Consider the following 25,953-nt stretch of genomic DNA (forward strand, 5'->3'; position numbering starts at 1 on the left):
TGTTAATTCTAATTTAATAAGCCAAAAGGCTATTTTAGCTGCGAAATTGTTAATAGAAAGGGGGATAGTAAATCCCTTTATGTTTTTATAGCCGGGTACGAAACTCGGATCGATATCTGCAATTCGATAGCAGAGGTATGTAAGTTCGTGTTCACTTAAAACCTTGATATTCCAGGTCTACCTACTCACTGATGAGACCTCAAAAGAGGTAACTACCCAGACCGATTTCACCGGTCTGGGTAGTTACCTCTTCACATAATGTAAAACAATATATACATCTCTTAGGAGCTGGGTTTTACATTATGAGAGAATATTAAAGTTAGTGATGGAGCTTGCTCCACCTTTGCATAGAGTTGCCCTGGTGTTGTACTACCCAAGTGATCATTTACACTTGGGCTTCGCCGATAGTTTTTTCGGCATGAAACTCTATGGATTTCAATGGATGTCGATCCGAATTTCGTACCCGGCTATAAAAACATAAAGGGATTTACTATTCCCCTTTCTATTTTGAAATTGTGTTATTAATTTAGTGATATCATGCTAAAAATGGACTAATCAAAGCGCATTTCAGTTCAGGATAATGTGTTTTAGTTCAGTACCAATGATCGAACTAATATGTCTCCAGTTATCGTTTTCAATTGAAATTAAGATTAAGAAAAATAAGCAAAATTCGTAATTTTTATTCTATGCGTTATGCTCTGTTTTCTGCAGATTTTTACTAAAATATAATATTAATTCTCAAAAATTATATTTCTTAATACAGCATGTCCAGAACTAGATTGTACTCTGTTCCCTAATGAACAACCGCCATCACATGGTTGCACTGAAGACATAGATTGTGGTAAAGGAGAAACGTGCTGTAAGGGATGCTTTGGAAGTACTTATTGCTTTGGTATGTACAATTTCTCAATAATCAATTTTACCATAATTTACCATTCACTATTAATAGATAGATTGCTTTATAGCCTTATATAAAGCAATCTTATTCTTAATACTTATTCCAGCATTAAATCCTTCGTAGATATTTCCAAATTTTTTTCTTCCAACTTCATTAATAATTAAAACGATTTTCACATATGAGTGTGACGATCTGTCTATTCACCATGCAGCGATACAATTCCTGTAATATCCTGCCCAAATATTTACTGAAATGTTAGCACAGAGTGTGTCATCCTTATTCCCACGTATTGCGTGTATTATTCCCATTGTTCATTATTCTATTATGCGTATCTTTTCTCAACATTTGATTAATAAATGATGCACATGTCGAATATTTCTTTACTCCATATTTTATGCATCTTATTGTGAGATCACTTCTCCACTTGTATTGTTTTTTTTCCCTTCTGGATTTACATTTCTTTCAGCTAGGCAGCTTTCGGTATTGGTTCTTATTTTTTTCCATTGATTCTTCTTTTTTTCCTTGTTCGATATTATCTTCTTCAGTTACTAATTCCAATCCGTTTTGGAGATATTTGGAGTATTTAGCCAATTTGTGAGTATGCATTCGCTAAATCGTAATCAGTTCGTTTCTTATTTTGCTATCGTTGGTGGTATTTGGAATCCCTCTCAATAGCTTTAATTCCCAGGTAATATTCTGTAATTTCATTTCTGGTTTCCTATCTGCTTCCTGTTTTTATTGTTGCCTCCAGATCACGAGGCAACAATACACGATTTCTTTTGTTTGGAACACTTCAGCTGATGTCGTATGTGAAGGGTACATGGTCCTCCAATACAGAAAGAATATAAAATTAATACACTTAAAACACTGTAATGAGCTGTCGGTGGGTCATAATAAGAACAATTACGCCACATCAAAATCTATGCCATTACTGATATTCAGAGTAGAACAAATGAACGAATGGTATTCATAGAACTACTAAAGCGAATAACTTTTCCATAGCTGTGTACAATTGTCGAGTGTGTGTGGGTGTGTGGGTGTGTGCGCACGTGCGCGTGCATGCGTACGAATTTTAAACAATATCATTTTGGGTAATCATTATAATTACCCAAAATTATATATATATAACACATAAATACATACACAACAAGGTTACAGTCTTCAAAAAAAGGAAAACAAAAAGCATTTTGCCCAGAACTACATCCAATCTGGTCGTAGTGCGACTCATAAGCATATACAGATATTATAACGAGACTGAAATCTCTCTCTCTCTCTCTCTCTCACACACACACACACACACACACACACACACACACACACACACACACACACACACACACACACACACACACACACACACACACACACACACACACACACATTATAATGAAATCCAAGGTATATGAAGTTGTCTACTTATTCTCTTTATTCTCCATTTAGGGTGTCTGAGATGGTAGTTCTGTTCCTCCCTATTTTCATCACTTTTGTCTTTTGTATATTTATTGTCATATCATATGTTTTACAGCTTTCGTTTAGCTTGATTATCAACCTTTGTAGGTTGATAATCAAGCGGACGAGATCATCCGCATATTTGATATTATTTATGTTCAAACCATTGACATTGATTCCAGACTCATTGTTTATTGCCTTCTTCACAACATTGTCTTGATATATGTTGAATTGGCCGGGGATAATGGGAATCCGTGAATTACTCCTTTTTGGATCTCTATGGGTTATGTGGTGAGTGTCCTTTTTAATTATTGCATTTGTCTTATATCAGAAACTGTATTACATATGTCTATTGCTTTTTCTAGTAGAACTTTAAGAAGGATTTCTCATTTAATGCTATCGAAAGCTTGTTTAAAGTCCACAAAACAACAATATAGTGCATTATGGTCTTCCCAACTGAGCTCTGCTAGTTGGTGCAATGTGAAAATTTTGTATATTGTTGAATAGTTTCCTCGGAAACCAGCTTGTTCTATGCCTATCATTTCTCCATCCTTATAGTCCTTATAAGGACTGGCTTAAAGGGGCGAAGCAAGAATGATTTTCATCTTCCCAGTTATCTGTAGAGGACAGTGTAGGGATAAGGTGTTATTGAGCTATTAAAGCTCTGATCATGGCAGGAGGGTAACAGCAACAGCCGAACCTCAGTTAAAACTTCATTGGTACAGCATTGCCATCCATTACCCTCCAAGGGTATTGGATTGTGACCAACCCTGTGGTCAGTCTATCATGTGTTTTAATCTATTATGTATAATTCTTAAGAATATTTTGTAGGTGTGGGAGAGTAAATTGATTGGTCCGTAATTTCTGCAGTCTCTTTTGTCTCCTTTCTTGTATATTGGGATGATCTTTCCAGTTATCCAGTCATCTGGGATCTTTACTGTTTGTAGTATTTTATTGAATAGGGTTGTTAAATATTCTATTGATGTGCTACCTCCATATGGCCGCAGTTCAGTAGGGATGGTATCAGTGCCTGGTGCTTTATTGTTTTTCATTAGTTTTATTGCGTATCTAACTTCTTCTTGTAAAATTTATGGGGAGTCGTTATTTTCTTCTATTGTTGGCATTGTAGTTTTGTTTTCTTGGTGAAAGATAGTCTTAAAATATTCATCTTGTTGTTTATCATTGTTACTGCTTTTGCTGAGAATTCCTTTCTAATTTTTCTTATACTATCATGGAAGACTTTTATGTTATTTTGTTGATATGCTTCTTGGCATTTCTTAGGTTTTTCTTCTAACATTTTTCTTTGGCTTTTTTGCAGAGGTTATCAACTTTATTTTTTAGTGCTCCGTATTATTTTTATTCTCTTTATTGTTTTGTTGGTTTCCAAGTATCTTGGCCTCTCTTTTCTCTTCTATTGTACCTACGATTTCTTGGGTTATCCTCTGTTTGTTTATTTTGAGTTTGGTATCTAGAGTCTTTTTAGCAATTGATAACACTATTTCTTTTCCTTCTTCCCAGTATTTTCCTATATATATATATATATATATATATATATATATATAATGAGCCATCATAAATAGATATATGGGAGAAAATGTAAAATGTATTGTTATTATTAATATTTATGCATATTTATATAACATTAATTACTTCGACCTTGTACTGAATATATCTGTCGTTAACAAAAAAAATGTGATAGTAATAAATATCTGAATTGTATATTTATAAATATTATGTATATGTGATGAGAATAATGTTATTGAAAAACGTTTATTTTTTTTTATTCATTGGACAGTTATTTTGTCCAAAGCAGTTTGATCAATCTTGAAGAAAGTTTGCCTTCTTCAAATATAGTAATCTCTCGATTAATGCGCTTTCGATTAGTGCGTTTTAGATTAGTGCTTCATTTTTTTTCTATACCCAAAATCGATTACTGTGCCGATATACCTCTTAAAAATAAATGTTACAGATTTAAAAAATTTTCTATCTATACATTTTTTATAACTATTTTAAAAAATCATTCACAAGGATGAAATTATTTAGTTACCAATTTAAAACATTTTACAAAGTTATAATTTAATGTCATATTATACTATTTCCATGTACACTATGTTCAAAATTTACCACCAAAATTTAGGTCATCTGCTAATTATGTAGTATTTTTATTATCATATCTCGTGCCTCCTTTGCAATTGTTTTCCTTACTTTTTTAAAAATATTTTCCCAACCTTTCATCATGAATAAAAGAATTAGTGAGCAAAAAAGTAAAAGTTTGAAAATGATTCGCAAAGTAATCTCATTGAAAGAAAAAATTGAAATAATACAGAAAAATGAATAAGGCGAGTCCAGAGCAAAGATAGTACCAGAACATAAAAATGGGTGAATCAACTAAAAGAGCAATTTTAAGCAGAGCTGCTCAATTAATAAGGCTGCTTCAAGTTCATCTTGCATGTAGACCACCGAAATCAAAGTATTATAATGATTGAATTAGAGAGATTTCTTTCTACAGGGATCGAAGATTGTAACCAAAACCGATCCCACTAAGCACTGACCTTATTAAATCAAAAGCAATGTCTCTTTGCAACCTTGAAACCAAGGGTTATCAATGGTCGAAAAGAAGAAGAATTCTACGCTAGTGATGCGTGATTTGAGTATTTCAAAAAGAGAAATAGCCTACATAATGTTCTAATCACAGGCAAAGTTGCAGGTGCAGATGAGGTGGCCGCAAATTATCCAGAGATTTTGAAGAAAATTGTGGAGAAGGGGGGGGATTGTGACCAACAAATAATTATTGTTGTTAAAACAAGCCTTTTTTGGAAGCGAATGGATTCCAAAAAAGCCATTCACTTCCAAATCTGGTCAAATCAGAGAAATCTCAGCCTGGTTATATAAAGTCTCAAAGTCGAATGAAATTACTGCTAGAAATATGAGGGCCGTTTGGAAGCACATTCTTCCACATTGTGCAAATGATTTTAGAGGCTTTTCAAATGAATCTAAGTTACAAATTAAAGATACTAAGTATATACTTTCTTGGTATCTTTAATTTATAATAATAATTCATAATAATAATTATTATTATAAAATAATAATAATAATAATAATAATAATTATTATAAAATAATAATAATAATAATAATAATAATAATAATAATAATAATAATAATAATAATAATTATTTAATTATTTTTATTATATTATTATTAATTTATTTATTAATTAATTAATAATAATAAAAAGAGGGAGCTGTGTAAGCATACGAACGGTTGCATGGTTGTATCGCGGGTCCCGTTTTTATAGTATTAATGTGATTCTAACTCCTGTTTTTAATTTAAAGGTGTCATAAAGTAACTATACTTGTCACGCTGAAGACAGTGACATATAATTTATCGAAATCGGCCAAGCGGAATCCAAAATTTGAGTGTGCTAAAAATTGAAGCCTACACCGCGGTTGCTAACGAGTATAGAACAAAGGACGTCGCCATCTTTGCAGCTGTCCAAAGGAAGAAAGGTGAGACATGAAGTGCAACAAGTGTCTGAAGGAATTACCGTTCGACGGATGTTATATTACCTGCAGGAAATGCCATAGGAATCTTCACTTTACATGTTCCGGACTTTCCGAAACAACCTGGCAATGCAAATCCAATGCCAAACGAGAAGAATTGAAGTGCCTAAACTGTAGAGAGAACAAAGAAATGCCACCACCCACGACGCAACTGATTACGCCGGAGGCAGAATTGTACGATGAACTGAACAGACAACTGTTGTAACGATTCTTCTTATTCTATTAATTTTCTTATATTTTAAATCCTACCGGCTGACTGCTATTTATGTTGTATCGCTTTTCTTCTTAATTACAACTACCTTAACCTTTTACTATATCTCAGTAATACACTCAATCGGGAATCATGTGGTATCTCTGAGGGACAATGGAATTTTCTCGAGATCGAGGCAGTACCAGAGTATCAGTGTCTGAGATTTACCTCTCTTAAAACGCCAAGAAATTTATTTGTTTCGCTGCACCACTTAGCACTATTAGATTATTAAATATTAACAACCAAGTGGCAATCTCAGGCAAGTACTTAATGATACCTATCAATTCTGCAGACGTGGCCAAAATATACCCTATTCAAATATCACACATAGGTTCGCATTAATATTTTATAAGCGGTGCATCGGATTCCAGAAATCACAAAAAGTCTTTGTTAGAATCAAAAGCAAGTTTATTATACGCGAAAGTTGATACACATAACATAAATTAAAATCGCATCTTAAGGGAGTTTCAGACAAGGTATATAAAATTCAAACACTACTATTACACTTATAAATTATTGTACAGTAGCTTCCTAAAGTAAGAATTATATTAACCTCTGCTAAAGCATTAGTCATGTACTACTATCACATTCAATCTAAAACTCCGTAGCTCTGTCAGACTACACAAGATAACATTCATATCTTTCACAATCTCTTTATATTACGCCAATTCTTTACTCTAAACATAACCTTAATTTCATTGAATATAAAGGCGAACTTTAACACAACGACAGATAATAAAAGTTAAATTCAATATCCTTCTAAAGTCCTAGCAATAAAACCTTATCCTGTATCATTAATGTTCTCTCTCTCTTATAACATATTAACGTGACAAAAATCTTTCATTCTTATACAGTGAAACACAAACAAAGTCTACTTATCTTCCTTTATGGCATCATAAGTTCATAGGAAACTGGCCTTCTGTGGACAGCCAGACCTTTCCGTGGAGATATTGCGCCGAGACCCGCGACTTCCGGTACCAGGCACTGGCACCCTTCGACCCTCACAAGAGATGAACAGAAGTAGATCCAAGGGAAAAAAGGCCTTCTTACAGGGTCGCATGACCCTTATACATATTCCTCTTTCCTTCTCGGCGATGCTTGCCTCTTTCGATGTCCGGCCGACTCACACTTGCTATTACGTCACGGCGTCCATTCTCTGCCCTGTTTATTGCCTTATTGCACGTATGCTGACGTGCGAGTCGCTCCGTCGCGTTACGACCTTTGGACTTGACTACCCCCCCCCCCCCCCAACTGTTGATTTTGTGCTTACATTTTATAATTCTTTTACACGGGTTAATATCTAAAGCTCTGGTAATGTTATTAATTTTCAATACTAAATTAACCACGTTTGCCAATGGTACGAAATACATACTTATTTAACCTTTTCATAACAGAACACACTTGATTTATATATACATAATACTTATTATACACTTAGAGGCAATTTATTGTATTTATCTCATTCTTTTGTTTGGAAAAGCATGTTAGACTGTGATAAGATAGGAATACATAAATTTCCACTGTATCACAAACCAACACAACAAAATACCGGTGAGTCTTATAATTTGAGTTCCATAAATTTATTACTAGAAAAAGGTTTAGAAAATATAAAAGCCAGCTTGGTAGATCTTGTCCAAGAACTATTTGATAAACAGAATAAACAAATAACAAAAAATTAGCGAATATGAAGAGTTTGTTCAATTTAATAATTTAAAAGTCGAAGAAGTCTTACAAATACCTTCATCATCATCATCAAATTCCTGCCATGTACCCTCAAGGGGTGTACAGGATATGACAGTACTACATGAAAAAATTACATCATTACTAACTTCCTATCTACAATTTTCCTCCAAATCAGTCTGTTACTTGTCAAGACTCCAACATTATCAGATCTTATATTTCTATCGTCTAAGGCACTTTATACCATATCAATCCACCTATATCTTGGTCTTCCTCTGGGTCGTTTTCCTGCCAACCTGGCAGAGAACACTTGTTTTGCTAATCTTTCCTCTCCCATTCTATTTAAGTGACCATACCACCTGAGATTAGCTCTGCTAACGCATTCCTGGATGCTGACAATGTCAAGTTCTTTCCTAATATCCTCATTTTTAATATGATATTGCCATTGATGCCATCTGTTCACGCCTCTAATCTTTCTCAGGACTCTCATATCTGCGGTCTCTAGTCTTTGGTCAAGTGTTTTACTTCTGACCCAGCTCTCAGATCCATAAGTTAAAATTGGTTTGAACACTGTCTTGTATACAGCTAATTTAGTGTTCCGACTAATTTCTTTCTTATTCCATATGAATTTATTCAATTGACTTCCCACGATACCAGCTTTGCTGATTCTGTTGTCTATTTCTATATTTAGTTTACCATCTTCAGTAAAAATTGTGCCTAAGTAGCTGAAATGTTTTACTTGTTCCACAGGTTCTCCATTCACAACACAGTTGACATTTTCAATGATTCTGCCTATTTTCATTGTCTTTGTCTTTTTATTGCTGACCTTCATACCATATCTATTACAACAGCTATTCAATTTAGTCAGAGAATCTTGCAGACTTGTAGCAGATTTATTTAGAAGTATAACATCATCCGCATAAAGCAAAGAGCTGACATTAACATCTCCAATTTTGATATCAGGTTTAATACCACATTCCTTCATAATGTGGTCCATATAGATAATGAATAACAGAGGGGATAATGTACATCCTTGTCTCACACCAGATTTAACATTAAACCATCTTCCTGTACTTCCTTCAATTCTAACTGCTGACTCACAACTCAAATAAATACTAAGTATTGCTTGATATAATGCCCCATTGACACCATATAACTGCAGCATATTGAATAGCTTCTCTCTTGGCACCTTGTCATATGCCTTTTCCAAATCGACAAAACTTAAATACAGATCTTTGTTATATTCCCATGCTTTCTCGACTATTTGTCGTAAAGTGAAGATCTGATCCTGACAGCCTCTATTTGGCCTGAATCCAGCTTGTTCTTCACCAAGCTTTTCTTCCACAATTCTTCTCAACCGTTTCTCAAGTATACTTGCATAGATCTTGCCAGGAACACTCAGTAGGGAAATACCTCTGTAATTCTCACATGCAGTTTTATTTCCCTTTTTATATATGGGTACTATGAGAGCTCTACTCCAATCATCGGGAATTCGTCCCTCCGTCCAGGCTTTCTGAACTATGCAGTGCAGCCACTGTAAGACTCTTATACCACCATACTTCAGCATTTCTGGTCGAATATCATCTACTCCTGCTGCCTTTCCACATTTCAAGCCTTTGATGGCTTTTTCTACTTCAAGTATGGATATGTATTCCTGACTGCATGCCTGGTCAGTGTTTTTTATCACGGTGCTGTCATCACTGCTTGTTTCATTTAGCAGTTTTTCAAAGTAATTACTCCATACTTCAAGGATATCTTTTTCTCCTGTTTTCATTTCACCTTTATCATCTCTAATTCCTTTTACAGCACTCTTTCCTCCATTCCTAAGCTTCTTCAACAACCTCCAGAATATTTTGCCACCTTCTTGATATTTATTTTCTATATTCTTGCCAAAGTCCTCCCATGACTTTTCTTTAGCTAGTTTTACACACTCTTTAGCTTTCTTACATTTATCTCTGTATTCTGTAAGAGTAAAAGCTGACTTATTTGCCAGGAACTTTTGATATGCTTTCTTCTTTTCCTTCACTGCCTCTTTAACTTCCTGTGTCCATCAGGGAGTTCTGATTTTTTTATCCTTGCACACAACCTCACCACATGCCTCTCTGGCAGAATCAATCAATGTTTCCTTCAGAGTTTGCCATTGAATCTCCAAGGTTTGATTCCTGTTCTCAAACTCTTTCATTTTCTTTTCAATAATATTCCTGTATTTTAGTCTACAGTTCACATCTGAGAGCTGCTCAACTTTTATTCACTTTAAAACTTTCTTACATGTTATTCTTTTCAATATGAAATTCAAATACCTTTAAAACGGTAAAATACCTTAAAACCAGCATTAACGCATTAATTGAGAGGCAGTACAAATTGATAAAAGACACATCGGAACTCCGTCAAGAATTTAATTCCCTGAAACTACAATACGAAGGTTTAAACCAACAACATAAAGAAGACCTTGTCATAAACGGTCTTCCAGAAACCGAATCCACAGAAAATCTCAGAGATGTAGTTTTAAAGTTAGGCCATGCAATTGACATCCCCCTACAGCATAATGATATTCAGACCATAAATATGTTTCCCAGGAAGAACAGAAAACAAGGCTTGCCACGACCCGCACCAGTCATAGTTCGTCTGACAAGCAAGATTACAAGAGACAATCTCATAAAAGCAAGCAGACTGAAAAAACCAGAAATCAAGGATTTAAATGGACCGCAAGACAATACGTAAATCTTTCTATCTGAGTAGTTAACACCTTTCAATCAGAATCTTTTGTACCAAGCAAGAAAAGAAACAACAGAAAAAAGTATTAATTTTTATGGATCAAAGACGGCGAAATATTCTTGAGAAAGTCACAGACTTCAAAGTCTATGCAAATAAAAAGCTTGGAAGATATAGACAGGTTGCCAGAGTGAAACACAAGCCTCCAACATAGTTTAATAAGAAGATATCAACACAACAAAAATGAAAGAGAACCATCAGTTAGATGTAATTACACCAGAATACATCAGTAATTGTACTTTTGAATCTCTTGATGCATGGAAACAAAACACAGTACAAGCGAGAGGTCTCTCAATCTTGCATATTAGCATCAGATGCATCCAAAAACATTGGTTATTATTACAGGTTTATCTGAGGAATTACACTGATATTATTGATATAATGATTCTTACAGAAGTATCCATAACTAATGATGAAGCGACTGCTTTCCAAATTCCAGGCTTCTAATAACATAGATAATGCCGCCAAACAAAAAGAGGGGGTGAAATATTAATATTTATCAAACAAAAATTAATAGCAAAAGAAACGACCTATCAGTTTGAGCATGCTGAAACTCTCTGCCTCGAAATCATTAATACCACGAATACACAGCATCCCATAATACTAAATGCTATTTACAGGCCACCAAACTTAAACATCTTGCACGAACTCAATTGCTGACTTTCAAGCCAAGAAATATGCTCCACAGAACAACACCTAATGATAATTGGTGACATAAACATAAATATTGCAAATGAAAACCAGAACAACACTGTAGAATACCTAAACACACTATCCATGTATAATATAATACCAACAATAACATCATGTACTAGAGAAGAAATATTCGGAAATCTATCACTGCCTCCTGTCTACATCATATAAACGTCCGAGCACCACCAAATAGTTACACTGCATCAGTTGTAAAGTTCAAAGTCGCAGACCATTACTTCACCGCTCTAAACCTGCACACCAAGACAATATCCATGCAATGTCCCACAGAAGAAAAGCGACAGAAAACAATAATAGACGAAGAAATAGTCAACCACGAAATAAGAAAAACAGACTGGGAACACCTGGCATCAGATATCTTATACAACAACATTAAACTCACACTGGAGGCAATATATAAGAAAATTACAAAGAAAGTCTGAATTCGTTCAAAAACAACACAAAATCCGTGGATAACACAAAACTTAATCCTAGAAATACACAGAAAGGACGCTTTATGGAAAGAATTAAAGCGATATCGAAATAACACAGCTTTAAAAACTGAATATAAGATAACAAGGAATCGCCTTACAACACAAATCAGAAATGCAAAAAAGAAGCTACTACAGAGACAAATTAACCTCCGCACAAAACAACATGAAACAAACCTGGCATCTGATCAATGAGATGCTAGATTTTGCTCCCAACACCACCGCCTCCGAAACCATAAAACACAGCTTCATGAAAAACGCAAAACCTATCCAACTACTAGCAAATGACTTTAACCAATACTTTTCAGACTCCATCCAAGAACTGCACAGAAATATTTCCCCAATCACAAAACGAGACCCTCCACTTGGACCACAATCAAAACAGACATTATGGTTCCCAACCATAAAAGAAGCAGAACTTCTCTCAGCAATACATCAAATCAAACCAAACAAAGGCCCAGGAATAGATGATATCAGACCTAAAGATATAACGCAACATGCAACTAGTTTAAGTCCTATCCTACTAAAACTAATAAATAAAATATTTAAAACAGGACAGATACCAAGTATGCTAAAGACCACCATAATTACATCCATATACGAAAGGAAAAATAAATTTAATCAGCAATTATAGACCCATAGCAACATTACCAATTATCAATCAAATTATGGAGCGGATCATACTGTAGAAACTCACAGCATACACTAAGATCGTTCATATTATCCCCCAAACACAATATGGTTTTCAGAAAAATAAGGGAACAACATATCTCTTGGACGATTTTACAGACGTAATTAATACCGCCTTAGACAAAAACAAAATTGCCATGGTAGTCTTTATAGATCTAACTAAAGCATTCGATACACTTACACATCAAACCTTGTTAGAAAAGCTGAGACATGTTGGAATAGATGGGCCTCTTCACACGTGGTATACATACTACCTCCAAAATTGAATGCATATCACACGTATCGGGTCAAACCGAAGCAGAGAGCTACCAGTAACCTGTGGAGTACCACAGGGAGCTGTACTCTCCCCAACTCTATTCAACATTTACACGCACGATATTAATCAGTTACCACTCAAAGGTAAGATGTTCCAATATGGAGACGATATTACAATAATATCCATCCATAATAACGCAAACATAGCCCAAACAAATATGCAACATGATATAAATCTAATCATCGACTGTCTCACGAAAACCTCCATACACCTAAACACAGAAAAGACAAAATGAATGATATTCAGAAATCCACTGACTCGACCAGTTGATAACAAATATATAACCATCCAACATCTACTTTCCAACATAAAAAACACACAGAACAACAAAACCACTACAATCACTCAGATCGAAACAATACGATACCTTGGAATTTACTTCGATGCAGATATTAACTGGAATAGTCACATGAACTATCTACACATGAAACTGCGAACAATAAGTGGCAAGCTCTACAGTTTAAAAGACATAGTTCCCATACGTCTAAACACACTAATATACAAATCACTATGCCAAAATATACTACGATACGCTATAACAACGTATGCTTTCTGTGCACCCTACAAATTAAATAGATTAATGTCGCTACAGTATAAAATGACAGAACTGATCTTTTGGGAACAAAGAGAAAATTACGACTTTATAAACATTGCAATGTCAGAACACAAAATACTGACAGCAAAACATTTGTGTTACTATGCAACTTGCTAAAACATTATTTCGATACCAACTACAGGACAGTTAGCAATACATACCGTATAACAAGACCTCAGACTACTAATTATATCACATATAAATACAATAATCACTACGGAAAGGCCACGCGAAACTTCTACATCCCAGACATGATGAACAAATTACCTTTTGAATACAGAAACCTTACAAACTACAATAGCCTGAAAAGAGCTCTAAGGACATACTATGAACAAGAAACATGCACCCAAAATACCATACAAACTTAACGAAACACAATACATTCGTTCATGCTTCCTGTTCAGCGACGCATCAATACATTCCAAGTTATTGTGTGTGTGGGGGGGGTTGCGTGCGTCTGTGCGTTTGAGTGCGCGCGATCGAATTTCTCAATCATAGATTTCGTAGCTTCTCAATACAGCAAAAAAAACCAATACATAATAACCAACTGGTGTCATCCTCAGATAAGCTTACATATAAGCTTCGAGGATGAAAGCAAAGAAATTAGTTCTCATCCAAGATGTATCATATGTAACCAAATGTATGTAATGTATGTATTATATGTAAACTAATGTACGTAATGTAAATATCACATGTAAACAAACGTAAGTAATGTGTCATATGTAAACAAAAGTATGTAATGTATATAATAACTGTAACAAATGTATTCAATGTAATAAAAGAAAATTCCTTTTAAATGTAAATCATGAGTTTACACTGTGCGTTTGTGAGAATAAGGAAATATAACATTTTGATTGCATATGTGTAAATACTGTTTGTATAATCACACCTTTTCAAACTTGAAAAAATATATATATAAACTACAACATGTAATATTATACAACTTATATAACTGAACAATATAATTGTAAATTATTATTATGATTGTTATATAAAAAAATAAATAAAAATAATAATTCATTATTAAATTAGTCAGCGGCCAGATCGGTTTGAGAGTATCAACTCTCGTCTGAAGTTAAGCAAACCTGAGTCCAGTTAGTACTTGGGAGGATATCAACCTGGGAATCTTGGATGCTTCTGGCATTCTGAAGTTAAGCAAACCTGAGTCCAGTTAGTACTTGGGAGGATATCAACCTGGGAATCTTGGATGCTTCTGGCATTAATTATTTTTACCTGCCTAGCTGGAGAACGGTTAGGGTATCTGCTCTCCAGCCAAAAGGCTGCGGGTTCGAATCCCGCTGCGAGTATGGATGTTTGTGAATGTCTGTGGAAATACTAGTAGTGGTAGGCGGTAGATGGCGTTGTGTAGTTGCGGTTAGTTTTAGTCGGTGGATTGGGTGGTGCAGACAGAGCTGTAGAGTAGGTGTCCTCCCTCGATGAGTCCTTGGACTCCCTGAAGGTGTCACGTAATAATAATAATAATAATAATATAACGAAGTGAAAAACTTTCAACAACTATGAATCTAAGTTAACTAAATCTCATTCTGAGAAATTGAATGATTCTGACCTATTAAATTTAGATGCACAGTGGGAAGATCGCGAAGACTATGAAGAGAATTTAATCACTGACACGTCCAAAGAGATTTCATAGAAACAAATTGAAAATATTTTTCGTACAATCGAAGTTTTAAGCAGCAATGCTTAGAGGTTGGTCCTAATGAAGAGGGAAGCAGTAAACTTTTCAGAAGTAGTATGAAAGGCAATAAGGCCATGCCGTCAGTTGTATGAAAAGAAGAAACAGAATGCCCGCCAAAAACTACGTCAGCTCAATTCTTTCTTAAGAAGTAGAATAATAAATTTATATTCTGAATATGGTTTATTGTCTTTCAGCTTTTCGGGTTAACCTCGTTAAAAGTTTTCCTTTAATGAGACTCAGAGATATATCCTAATTCTTTTATAAAAAGAAAAACAAAATTAAGGGTCAAAAAAGAAATTTGAGGAACGAATTATACTTTTTCCCATAATGCGTTTTCGATTAACGCGCCTGTTTTAAAGAACGCATTAGGCGCATTATTCGAGGGATTGCTGTATAGAAAAATGACATTTTCTATTCATTAACTTGACCCAAGCAGTCGCATGGTCAACAAGTTTCATCAGTCATATAATATTAATGTATTTGATCATGACATCGAGAGGGATGGGGTTGCATGCCAATTACCAAGGATTATATTATTTCAGGAACAGTAAATTATGACATCTTCGAACAGAACCAAAGAGTTTGAAATTGTGTTATTAATTTAGCGATATCAAGCTAAAAATGAACTAATTAAAGCGCATTTCAGTTCAGGATAATGAGTATTAGTTAGTTCTGTAGCAATGATCGAACTAATGTGCCCACCAGTTATCGTTTTCAATTAAAATTAAAAAATAAGCAAAATTTGTGATTTTTATTCTATGCGTTATGCTCTGTTTTCTGCAGATTTTACTATTTTTGATAATTAATATAATATTAATTATCAAAAATTATATTCCTTAATACAGCATGTCCTAAACTAGATTGTTATCCGTCGTCCCTTAAGGCATCGCCATCACGTGGTTGCATTGAAGACGCAGATTGCGGGGATGGACAAAAGTGCTGCACAGGATGCTCAGGCAGTACTTATTGCTATGGTAAGAACAATTTTTTAATAATCAACTGTACAATAATTTACCATTCACTATTCATAGTTAGATTGCTTCATAGCTTATGTAAAACATTATTATTCTTAATACCTATTCCAGCATTAAATCCTTCGTAGATCTTTCCGAATTTTTTTCTTACAACTTCATTAATAATTAATACAATTTTGATATATCTGTAACGATCTGTCTATTCACCATTCAGCGAATACTGTTCCAGTAATATCCTGCCCAAATATTTACTGAAATGTTAGCACTGAGTGTGTCATCCTTATTCCCAAGTATTGCGTATATTGTTCTCATTGTTCATTATTCTATTATGCGTATCTTTTCTCAACATTTGATTATTAACTGATGTCGAATATTTCTTAACTCCATATTTTATGCATCTTATTGTGAGATCACTTCTCCACTTGTATTGTTTTTTTTTTTCCTTCTGGATTTACATTTCTTTCAGTTAGGCAGCTTTCAGTATTGGTTCTTATTTTTTCCATTGGTTCTTCTTTTATTCCATGTTCGATATATTATCTTCAGTTACTAATTCGATTCATTTAGGAGATTTTTGGAGTATTTAGCCATTTTATTAAGGAAGCATTCGCTAAATCTTAATCACTTCGTTTCATTTTTTGCCATCGTATTTGAAATCCTTCTTTATTGTTTTCATTTCCACGTAGCATTCTGTACTTTTATTTCTGTATATTTTTATCCTTCCTGTTGTGGAGGACTTTGCCACCTGCACATCACGAGGCAGTACTCGATTTTTTTTGGTTGGAAGACTTTAGTTGATCTCTTATGTGGAGGTCGCAGAGTCTTCCAGTACAGAAAGAACATAAAATTAATACACTATGACGTCATGGCCATAGTCAATCAATTTCGCACAATGCAACACATGCTCTTCATTTACACTTTAACGTAATACCCCTGATTCGTCATAATTAATGATTTAAAAAGTCATTATCATCAAATTTCTGACATAGGTATTGACGAAGGGTTTCTTTTTCACTGAGTGAATTTTTTTTGATAATCCAACCAACTAATTGCTGAATATCTACGACATATTAGTACCGTGGACTAAGAGTCACATAGCCCCTACTGTACGAAAAGAAATGTAGCTGTAACGAGTCCAATGAATTCATTCAATAATCTCGCGGTAGCAGACTCACAGAGTATGCATTCATTGTCATAAGGTGACAGAAATAATTTCCAAGCTGAAAATAGTTTAGTCATATTAGAAAATGCGGTTTGCATTTTATTACTATGTCACTAATTTCCTATTTCCTTTCAGGAATATGCAAGGATTGTCCAGTGTATCAGTGCTTAATAGCACCAAAAAATTTATGCAGCAATGGATGCAAACGAGGCGATTTGTGTTGCTTCGCTGTTTGCGATTGGTCTTGCCGTTCGGAATTGAGTCCTGGAGTTTATTGTAATAAAACTTACACTTCTTAATAAGAATAGAATTCAATGAACGAGGAATTATGGGAAGTGATAAGAAAAGAATTTAATGCTTAAAATAAAATTAGCAAACATTAATTGAATATTACTTTGTATTGCCTTCTGTAGCACTCTTATTCTACAGTCTAATTAATAAAAATGATATGATGTTAAGTATTCTGTCTCTTCGTAATAAATTCAAGTATTCAAAATACCAAAGTCCCCTGGTGGTGAATAAATGTTTAGTATCCAACATTTTTTTTTCACACTTAGTCAATGAAAAAATTCGATATTTGTATAAAGTTAGTCGGTGGTTAATTCTCTTAGCAAGTTTAAACTTACTAACTGTATAAAATATTTACATGCCATGCACATGCACATAGATTTTATTATATTTAAATAAAAACGAATTAATAAATTATCCATACATTTTTATTCCTTTATTTTCGAATTGCATTAAAGTTCAATATACTGCTTTTCAAAGTATTATAAATATTACGTTGGAAAAAACATTTCGACACCGGATTTTATATTAATTGTCTTAATATAAAATTTAAGTGAAATGCATTTTCATAGAATTGCGTTTAATATTATATTATTGAACGCAGATCTAAATTCGTACATGATTAGTGCATGGAAAGAGGCTTATTGTGAATGCATGATGAGAGTTACTTTTAGATAAGTGACTAAAATACAAAATTCGTTCCTTTCTCTTACTTTCATCACTCCAGCTTATAGAAAGTTTCCAAAATGAAGAAAATAACAATATTTTATTATACCTTTCCCAGTATTTAGTACCTCTACCGTATTTTCCCGAAAATAAGCCCTAGCATGATTTTTCAGGATGCTCGTAATATAAGTCCTACCCCCAAAATAAGCCCCAGTTAAGATCGTCAGCCAGACGGACGCATTTAGTGCGTCCGTTGCAACACACGACGGACGTATTGAATTATAAAATAATAATATTAATATATTATTAAATATAAATAAATAATATTATTGACATTAATACGGGAAATAAACGATAATATAAATTACAATTAAGTATTTGTAAATACCCAAGCGGGCGCCTTTTGGACGAGAGGTAAACGCCTACGTAAACAGATGAACTCATCATAATTCAATACGTCGCGCGTTATAACGGACGTACTTAATACAATCGTGTGAAATAATGAAATGTTTTCTGAATTTTGGCGCCTGCAATTTTTCGTCGCTTTTGTGTGGACCATCATTCTTAACTGTCATTATATTTGTTGCCACTCCTGTCTGATAAGTCTTCACTTAACACTTGATTTAATGGTAGATTTAAATGGAATAATATTTTGACTCCAGACAAGATGAATGCAAAAAGAAAGACCAATTCCGTCTAGTACAAGAAAGGAATCGTGGAGGACTGCCGGGGCAAGAATCTTGCGGCTTTCTGCAAAGAGAAGTTGGATCTCCGAATGGTCTGAAAATGGCGAGCAGAGTATGATAACCTCAGTCAACAGGTGGACAACGAAAATGCTAAGAAGCGTAAGTGTGGATCAGGTCGACAACCATTATTTCCTGAGCTGGAAGACGCCATCTGTGAACGGATTGCTGACAGGAGAGCAAAGGCTTTGGTTGTGCGCAGGGCTGATATTCAAGCATTTGCCCTTGCAATGGCACCACAGCTAGAAATATCCTCAGAAGAATTCAAAGCATCATAATGCTGACTGGATGGCTTCTTTCAGCGATATGAACTGTCTCTAAGAAGATCGACAACACTATTCAAGCTGGAAGATACTAAAGTTATTAAACGTGCACTTGCATTCAAGTCTTTTGTTGATGGCATCGACTTTTCTAAATACCAACTCTCCAACATGATTGCTATGGATGAAACAGCAGTGTTTATGGGCCAAGGATCTCAAACGACAATTGATCAGAGGGGTGCCTCGTCAATCTACATTCCATCCGCTGGTTACGAAGGTGCACGTGTTACCTCTATTTTGGCAATTTGTCTGAATGGAAAGAAAGCCCCACCTCTAGTCATCACTAAGGGCAAGAAAGATAAGATCGAACGTGTTTCAAGCATTTATGTTCTTGAAACCAAAAAGGCCTGGTGCATCCAAGCAGTTAAAATGAAGTTGGTCGATTTAATGTTGCCACTCGTTTTGAGAGATGGCCAAAGAGGTCTGCTAGTCTGGGATTCAGCCAGCACTCACCGCGCTAAAGACATGAAGAACTTCAATTCAAAGAGAAGAGTAGATCAAATAACTATTCCCGCAGCAATCACTGCCTATCTCCAGACTCTTGATATTGCAATAAACAAGCCCATTTGCGCATGGAAATCAATGACTACATTGAAAATAGAATGGAGAGAAATCAGCGTGTAAACTTTGTGAAGCCTAGACTGCAAGAGGTCGTGACTTAGGCGAAGAATTCATTGGATGAAAGCACTGATGCTAATGCACTACAAGCAGGCTACATGGACAAGAACGATCATTTAAGCTCTATTGCTGGACATGAGAGATTGAGGCCAATGGTTCTACAGGAAATGAGTCGGAAGAAATTCAGGCCGGAATTCGGGGTTTGGAGAGTTATATGATGTTCCAGAAGAAGATGACATAACTGTATTTGAATAAATGTAGATTGGTGTACATGAAAAAATAAGACATTCCCTGAAAATAAGCCCTAATGCGTCTTTTGGAGCAAACATTAATATAAGACCAGGTATTATTTTCGGGGAAATACGGTAACTCTCAAGGCAATTTCCTTGGGATCAAGAGTAGTCTCCACAATATTGAAATGGAGGGGATAAAAAAATGAACGAATGCTTAAAAAGAAAAAAAAATAGAATTTATTTACATAAAATGTGGGAAACCTAATCTGAAGAACCATAATTAAACATGTAATTTCTTTTTCCTTTTTTTTTACATACAATTTCATTCGAGAGAGAGAGAGAGAGAGAGGAATGCCATTTTGATAAGTAAATTAAGTAAATGCTATTTCAAATTTTTCAAACGCTTGCCTAATCTTCAGGAAAGATAATAAATGAACATTTTCTGCTTTATATTCGTATTAAAAGTATCTTTTGTAAAACAATTAAACGTTTTATTTGATCATCTATACATATAGAATAACAAGAATACAAACATAGCGACGATTTCAAATTTATTTTAAAAAAATTAAACAAGAAAACCTTGATTTGACAGTAGTCCATCGAACGCTGCAGTAGGACTATATTGTAGTAAGCAGGGAAAATACTATTCGAAGTCTTTTATACAGAAAAAAAAAAAATAGTGGACACAAAATTTTCACCTAGAAGAGGTACCTAAACCCATAGTGCATTGGTGCTGTTATAATAGGTAGGATAAGGATTACATAAACGAGGAATCTACTCTAGAAACAAATATGGAACTTTCTCAGGCCTTTCTCTCACTGTATTATTTAAGATGGTGACTTAACATAGGGCTTGGAAAGTCACTACTACTCAACCAACTATCCATGATGGAAAACGATATCGCAGTGGCAGTCATAAACGCAGAAGTGTATCCCAACATTGATAACATTACATTATCTGCACACAATGCAAGTCACGGGCATGGTTCTGTAGGAGAGAGAGAGACACATGGCTGGTCTAAAAAGTCTTAAGTCCATCGTTTATCTCACACTGAAGTGAGGTTAAGAATTGCCTGGAAAGTTATGAGCTTGTCCACCTGTTTGATTTAAACTCGATGCCATTGCCTGTGTTCAACCATGTGGTACTTCAACTTTATTTGACATTCCATAGACAGTCATTCAAATTCATTCATTACAGACGACAAGACAGAAATCAGAATAAAATAATATCGTTCATATTATTAATAATATCCTTATAAGGAATGGATTAAAGGGGCGAAGCAAAAATGCTTTTCATCTTTTTCTCTACAGATAAAATGTAGGGATAAGATGTTTATTGAGCTATTAAAGCTCTGATTGATCATGGCAGCAGGGTAACAGCAATAGCCGAACCTTAGTTAGAACTTCATTGGCTACAGCATTGCCATCCATTAACCTCCCATGGTAACTTCCGATCCTCAAAGCTCGCTAAAAGTCCTATTAATAATATAAATATATAAATATTAATAATATAAATATAAATACATAAATATTAGTAATATAAATATAAATCCTTATAGTCCTTATAAGGACTGGCTTAAAGGGGCGAAGCAAGAATGCTTTTCATCTTCCCCGTTACCTGTAGAGGGCAGTGTAGGGATAACGTGTTATTGAGCTATTAAAGCTCTGATCATGGCAGGAGGGTAACAGCAATAGCCAAGCCTCAGTTAGAACTTCACTGGCTACAGCATTGCTACCCGTTACCCTCCAAGGGTATTAATTAATCACCACATCGCATGGTCGATTTCCTTCTTCCACTATAAATAAAAATAATCCTTATAAGGATCGGCTTAAAGGGGCGAAGCAAGAATGCTTTTCATCTTCCCCGTTATCTGTAGAGGATGGCGTAAGGAGAAGGTACTATTGAGCTATATAAAGCTCTGATCATGGCAGGAGGGTAACAACAATAGTCGAGCCTCAGTTAGAACTTCATTAGCTACAGCATTGCCATCCATTACACTCGAAGTACTATATAATATCCTTAACAATCCAAAAATATAACAGTACATAAATAAATAACAGTGATTCTAAATAATAAAAGGCGTAGTAAAAAATTTCAAGGAAGTTTAAAATTTGAATGAAATAAAGAAAAATAAGAAATCATCCGATAAAATAAAGGTTGTAGAAATATAATAGAAGAAATATATATATATGCAAAAACCTTTGGCTTTTGATATTCATAAGTATCAAAATTAAAACATTAAAAGAAATAGAAGACACTAATCATTTTAACAGAGTTAAATGATCGCTGGTTCTTCTACTTCATTGATGCATCATCTTAGCTGAACTAAAACACAGTCATCAATATTTTTCCGTAGTAGAGAATAAAATATTCGCAATTTTAATCAGATTGAAAACGATGCTGTAATTCGAAACTTCACGCATCGTTGAAAATAGTTGCTTTAACAGAACGCAAGCATTTTCTATACGTCTCGTGAAAAGGTGATTCAGGCTCCAAGTTTTGAAAGATATCCAGCATGGACATACAGAATGAAAGTATCTAGAATAATGAATCAAAGCACATTCTTTCGAGAAAGGAATAGTTTGTACTTTCACTCTCCCGGCTACCTCCCCCCCCCACACACACAGCCTCATTAGTATTAAGCTTCTGTGAAATTATTAACATAATTCTATCTTGCTATAGCGTGTAGTTGCTTCGACAGAAATTCAAACCGAAACGTTATTCGATACTTGAAGTGGAAACTCCGAAACAAGAACTGAACCATTATATATTTTTTCGTGAATTGATTTTGATTGTTTTGAATTATCATTGAAGCAACTAAAGTTAACGAAACTAACCTACCTATGCTTCCAGTGTAGTTTTCTAATAGGTTGGCCTGTTTTGCGAGAACCACCAAGGGAAACAGTTAGTTCACATTACTGGAAACACTAATAGGATAATACGATGATCGAATTGGAAGAGATCACATATTTGCGTAAAAAAACAGAAAGGTCAGAAACATACATTAATACAGTACATTAATAGCAATATACTATATAAGAAAAATAAATAAAAATATGGTGTTTAGTTACGATATTTGATCATTTTCCGAATAACAGATTGCTATATATTAAAAGTTTTTTTTTTTTTTTTTTTAATTTTTCAGAATTATACCCTTTTGCCTAAATTTGGAAAATTTATGAAAATTTTATTGAGGTTCAAATATATAATAGAAAAGAAATCCAATCCAATTCGAATAATAGGAGGTTGCTATAAAAATAAAATATCCGATTAATATAATAATTATTACTATTATTATAAACAATAATAATAATTCTTCGATAATAAAATAATCTTTATTGACACTTAGCGCTTTTCTGCTTCCCAAAAATTTCAAAAGGAAGACAAAACAATCCACTCAAATATATAACACTAAGAGCCTTTTTCAAATATCATGACAAACATTTCAAGGTTCACCTAACTTTGTTCATCAAATTTCTAAGCGCCCTAAGTAATTTATTTTAATCACACTATTCTAATTATTACTGTATATATTTTCCTTATAAGGACTGTCTTAAAGGGACGAAGCAAGAATGATTTTCATCTTCCCTTTATCTGTAGCGGACAGTGTAAGGATAAGGTGTTATTGAGCTATTAAAGCTCTGATCATGGTAGGAGGGTAACAGCAATAGCCGAACCTCAGTTAGAACTTCATTGGCTACAGCATTGCAATGCATTACCATATTTAAAGGTAAAGCCGTCTCTAAAAATTCGGACGATCCCTATGCCACTCAGTCGTGGGCGAAAGACTGTCCATCTCAGCGTTGGCTCCACTCAGTGATGGCCATCCACCACCGAGCCGAACTGCTCAAATACCGAAGAAAGCATTCACCGACAAAGCCCTTCCGCGGGCCCTGCCGGAGACCACTTTCCCCGGAGACTCAAATTGCTCCCTTAAGGCAAAAACCTTAAGAGAGCATACTCATAACTCTCGAATCTCAGTGCCCCAGGGGGGGGGGGGGTAACAGCAACAGCCGAACCTCAGTTAAGCTTCATTGGTACAGCATTGCCATCCGTTAACCTCCAAGGATATCTCATCTCCCAAGGGGGTAACAGCAACAGCCGAACCTCAGTTAAACTTCATTGGTATAGCATTACAATGCATTACCATATTTAAATTTAAAGGTAAAGCCGTCTCTAAAAATTCGGACAATCCCTAGGCCACTCAGTCGTGGGCGAAAGACCGTCCATCTCAGCGGTGGCTCCACTCAGTGATGGCCTTCCACCCACACGCCACCATCGAGCAGAACCGCTCAAATTCCGAAGAAAAGCATTCACCGACAAAGCCCCTCAGCGGGCCGTGCGGGAGAACACTTACTCCGGAGACTCAAATTGCTCCCTTAAGGCAAAACCCCAAGAGAACGAACTCAAAACTCTCGAATCTCAGCACCCCTGGGGGGGGGGGGGTAACAGCAACAGCCGAACCTCAGTTAAACTTCATTGGTACTGCATTGCAATGCCTTACCCTCCAAGGGTATTAATCACGCATCTTACGGTCTAATTTTCCAACTCCGAAAGTTGTCTAATATACAATATATATATATATATATATATTAATTTATAGGGTGTTCTAGAAGTAATTGGCTATTTGTCGAAACAATAGTCGTTACAGTTATTATTTATTTATTTATTTATGTTTGTTGTGTGCCGAAATACTTGGAAAGTATTTCAGCACACGACAATCGAATCCGTTCTATAGTTCGAAGAATATTTAACACCGTTTACCCTTCCCTCCAGTTATAATCCCTAAGAGATTTCAATTTCGATCGAATAAACTTGGCCTGACGTCTAACACCACTAACATATACATATCCATTAATGAACATATTGCATTCAATTCATGTTGGAGGTCAAGTCTAAAATCTATTTCTTCATTCAGTGCTGTGAAAATGATTTGGTTGATTTGTCAACCAAATCATTTTCACAGCACTGAATGAAGTGAAACAATTGATTTCATTAACGAGTGAAACATTAACATTAACGAGTGAAACATTAACGAGTGAAACAATTTATTTCCAAGTGAGAGTTTCAGCGGCAATTTATCAATCATTGACATCAAGTTGAAGAAATGGAGGCGGCAGTGTTTTCAGTGACATAGCAGACAAAACAAGTAGGCAAACCTCCGCATCATAAACAGTAATCAAGTATCGAAGAGGCCAAATTCCCTGGCCGATCTTAGAGGCCTTCGAGCTTGTCTCAAAATAGATAAACATATTTAATACATTTTTTGTAATTAGTTTATAGGTCCTGTTGTAGTCATATTACTAGCGTTAAGAGATTCTTAAAAATTATATAGCATATATTACTAACACAACCATGAGCTAAAGTATTATCAATCACCTATCTAGCATCAAATCTTGGAGCTCCTTTGGCTGAAATAAGCTCTTGTGTACCAACTAGACAGAACACTTCCTGGAGGTCAGCGAGCGAGCGAGGCACTCGACTTGATCGACGGTTGTTTTGTTCCACATGATCTCACAAATGTTCGAACAATATGAGACTTGTGGAAAAGTCGTTCTCTTGGCGTCAGCATCCAGATTCCTAATCCAAAACAACCCGTAGGTTAGAATTAGAATTCAAGATGTTTACAGTGGAAATGAGAGGACTGAATCATGCCTATAAGTACAATGCCCATACCATCCGGCATGTCTGAGGTAGACCTGCAATCAGGTTGGTGGGAATCAGGAGGGGCGATCATAATGTTTTGATTCATGAGTGTGGATATCATTCAGATATGAAAAAGAAGAAAATAAAAGATTTTTTTCTTTTTGTTGTTTTTCATATCTATAAATGTAAGTAGCTGTCAGTTCATCATAAACACCCA

General features: G+C 35.0%; 1 long non-coding RNA gene across 1 annotated transcript; it reads left to right on the forward strand.

Annotated features, from left to right (window-relative positions):
* The first annotated feature begins 775 nt into the window (after positions 1-775).
* On the forward strand, positions 776-17,621 carry LOC150092249 (uncharacterized). The gene is made up of 3 exons (XR_016550595.1): positions 776-892; positions 15,935-16,063; positions 17,358-17,621. It is a non-coding gene; the product is annotated as an uncharacterized LOC150092249 (long non-coding RNA).
* The last annotated feature ends 8,332 nt before the right edge of the window (positions 17,622-25,953 follow it).

Source organism: Typopeltis vanoorti, unplaced genomic scaffold, assembly GCF_054136105.1.
Source record: "Typopeltis vanoorti isolate ZY-2024b unplaced genomic scaffold, IOZ_Tvanoo_1.0 HiC_scaffold_1025, whole genome shotgun sequence".
Classification (NCBI taxonomy): domain Eukaryota; kingdom Metazoa; phylum Arthropoda; class Arachnida; order Uropygi; family Thelyphonidae; genus Typopeltis; species Typopeltis vanoorti.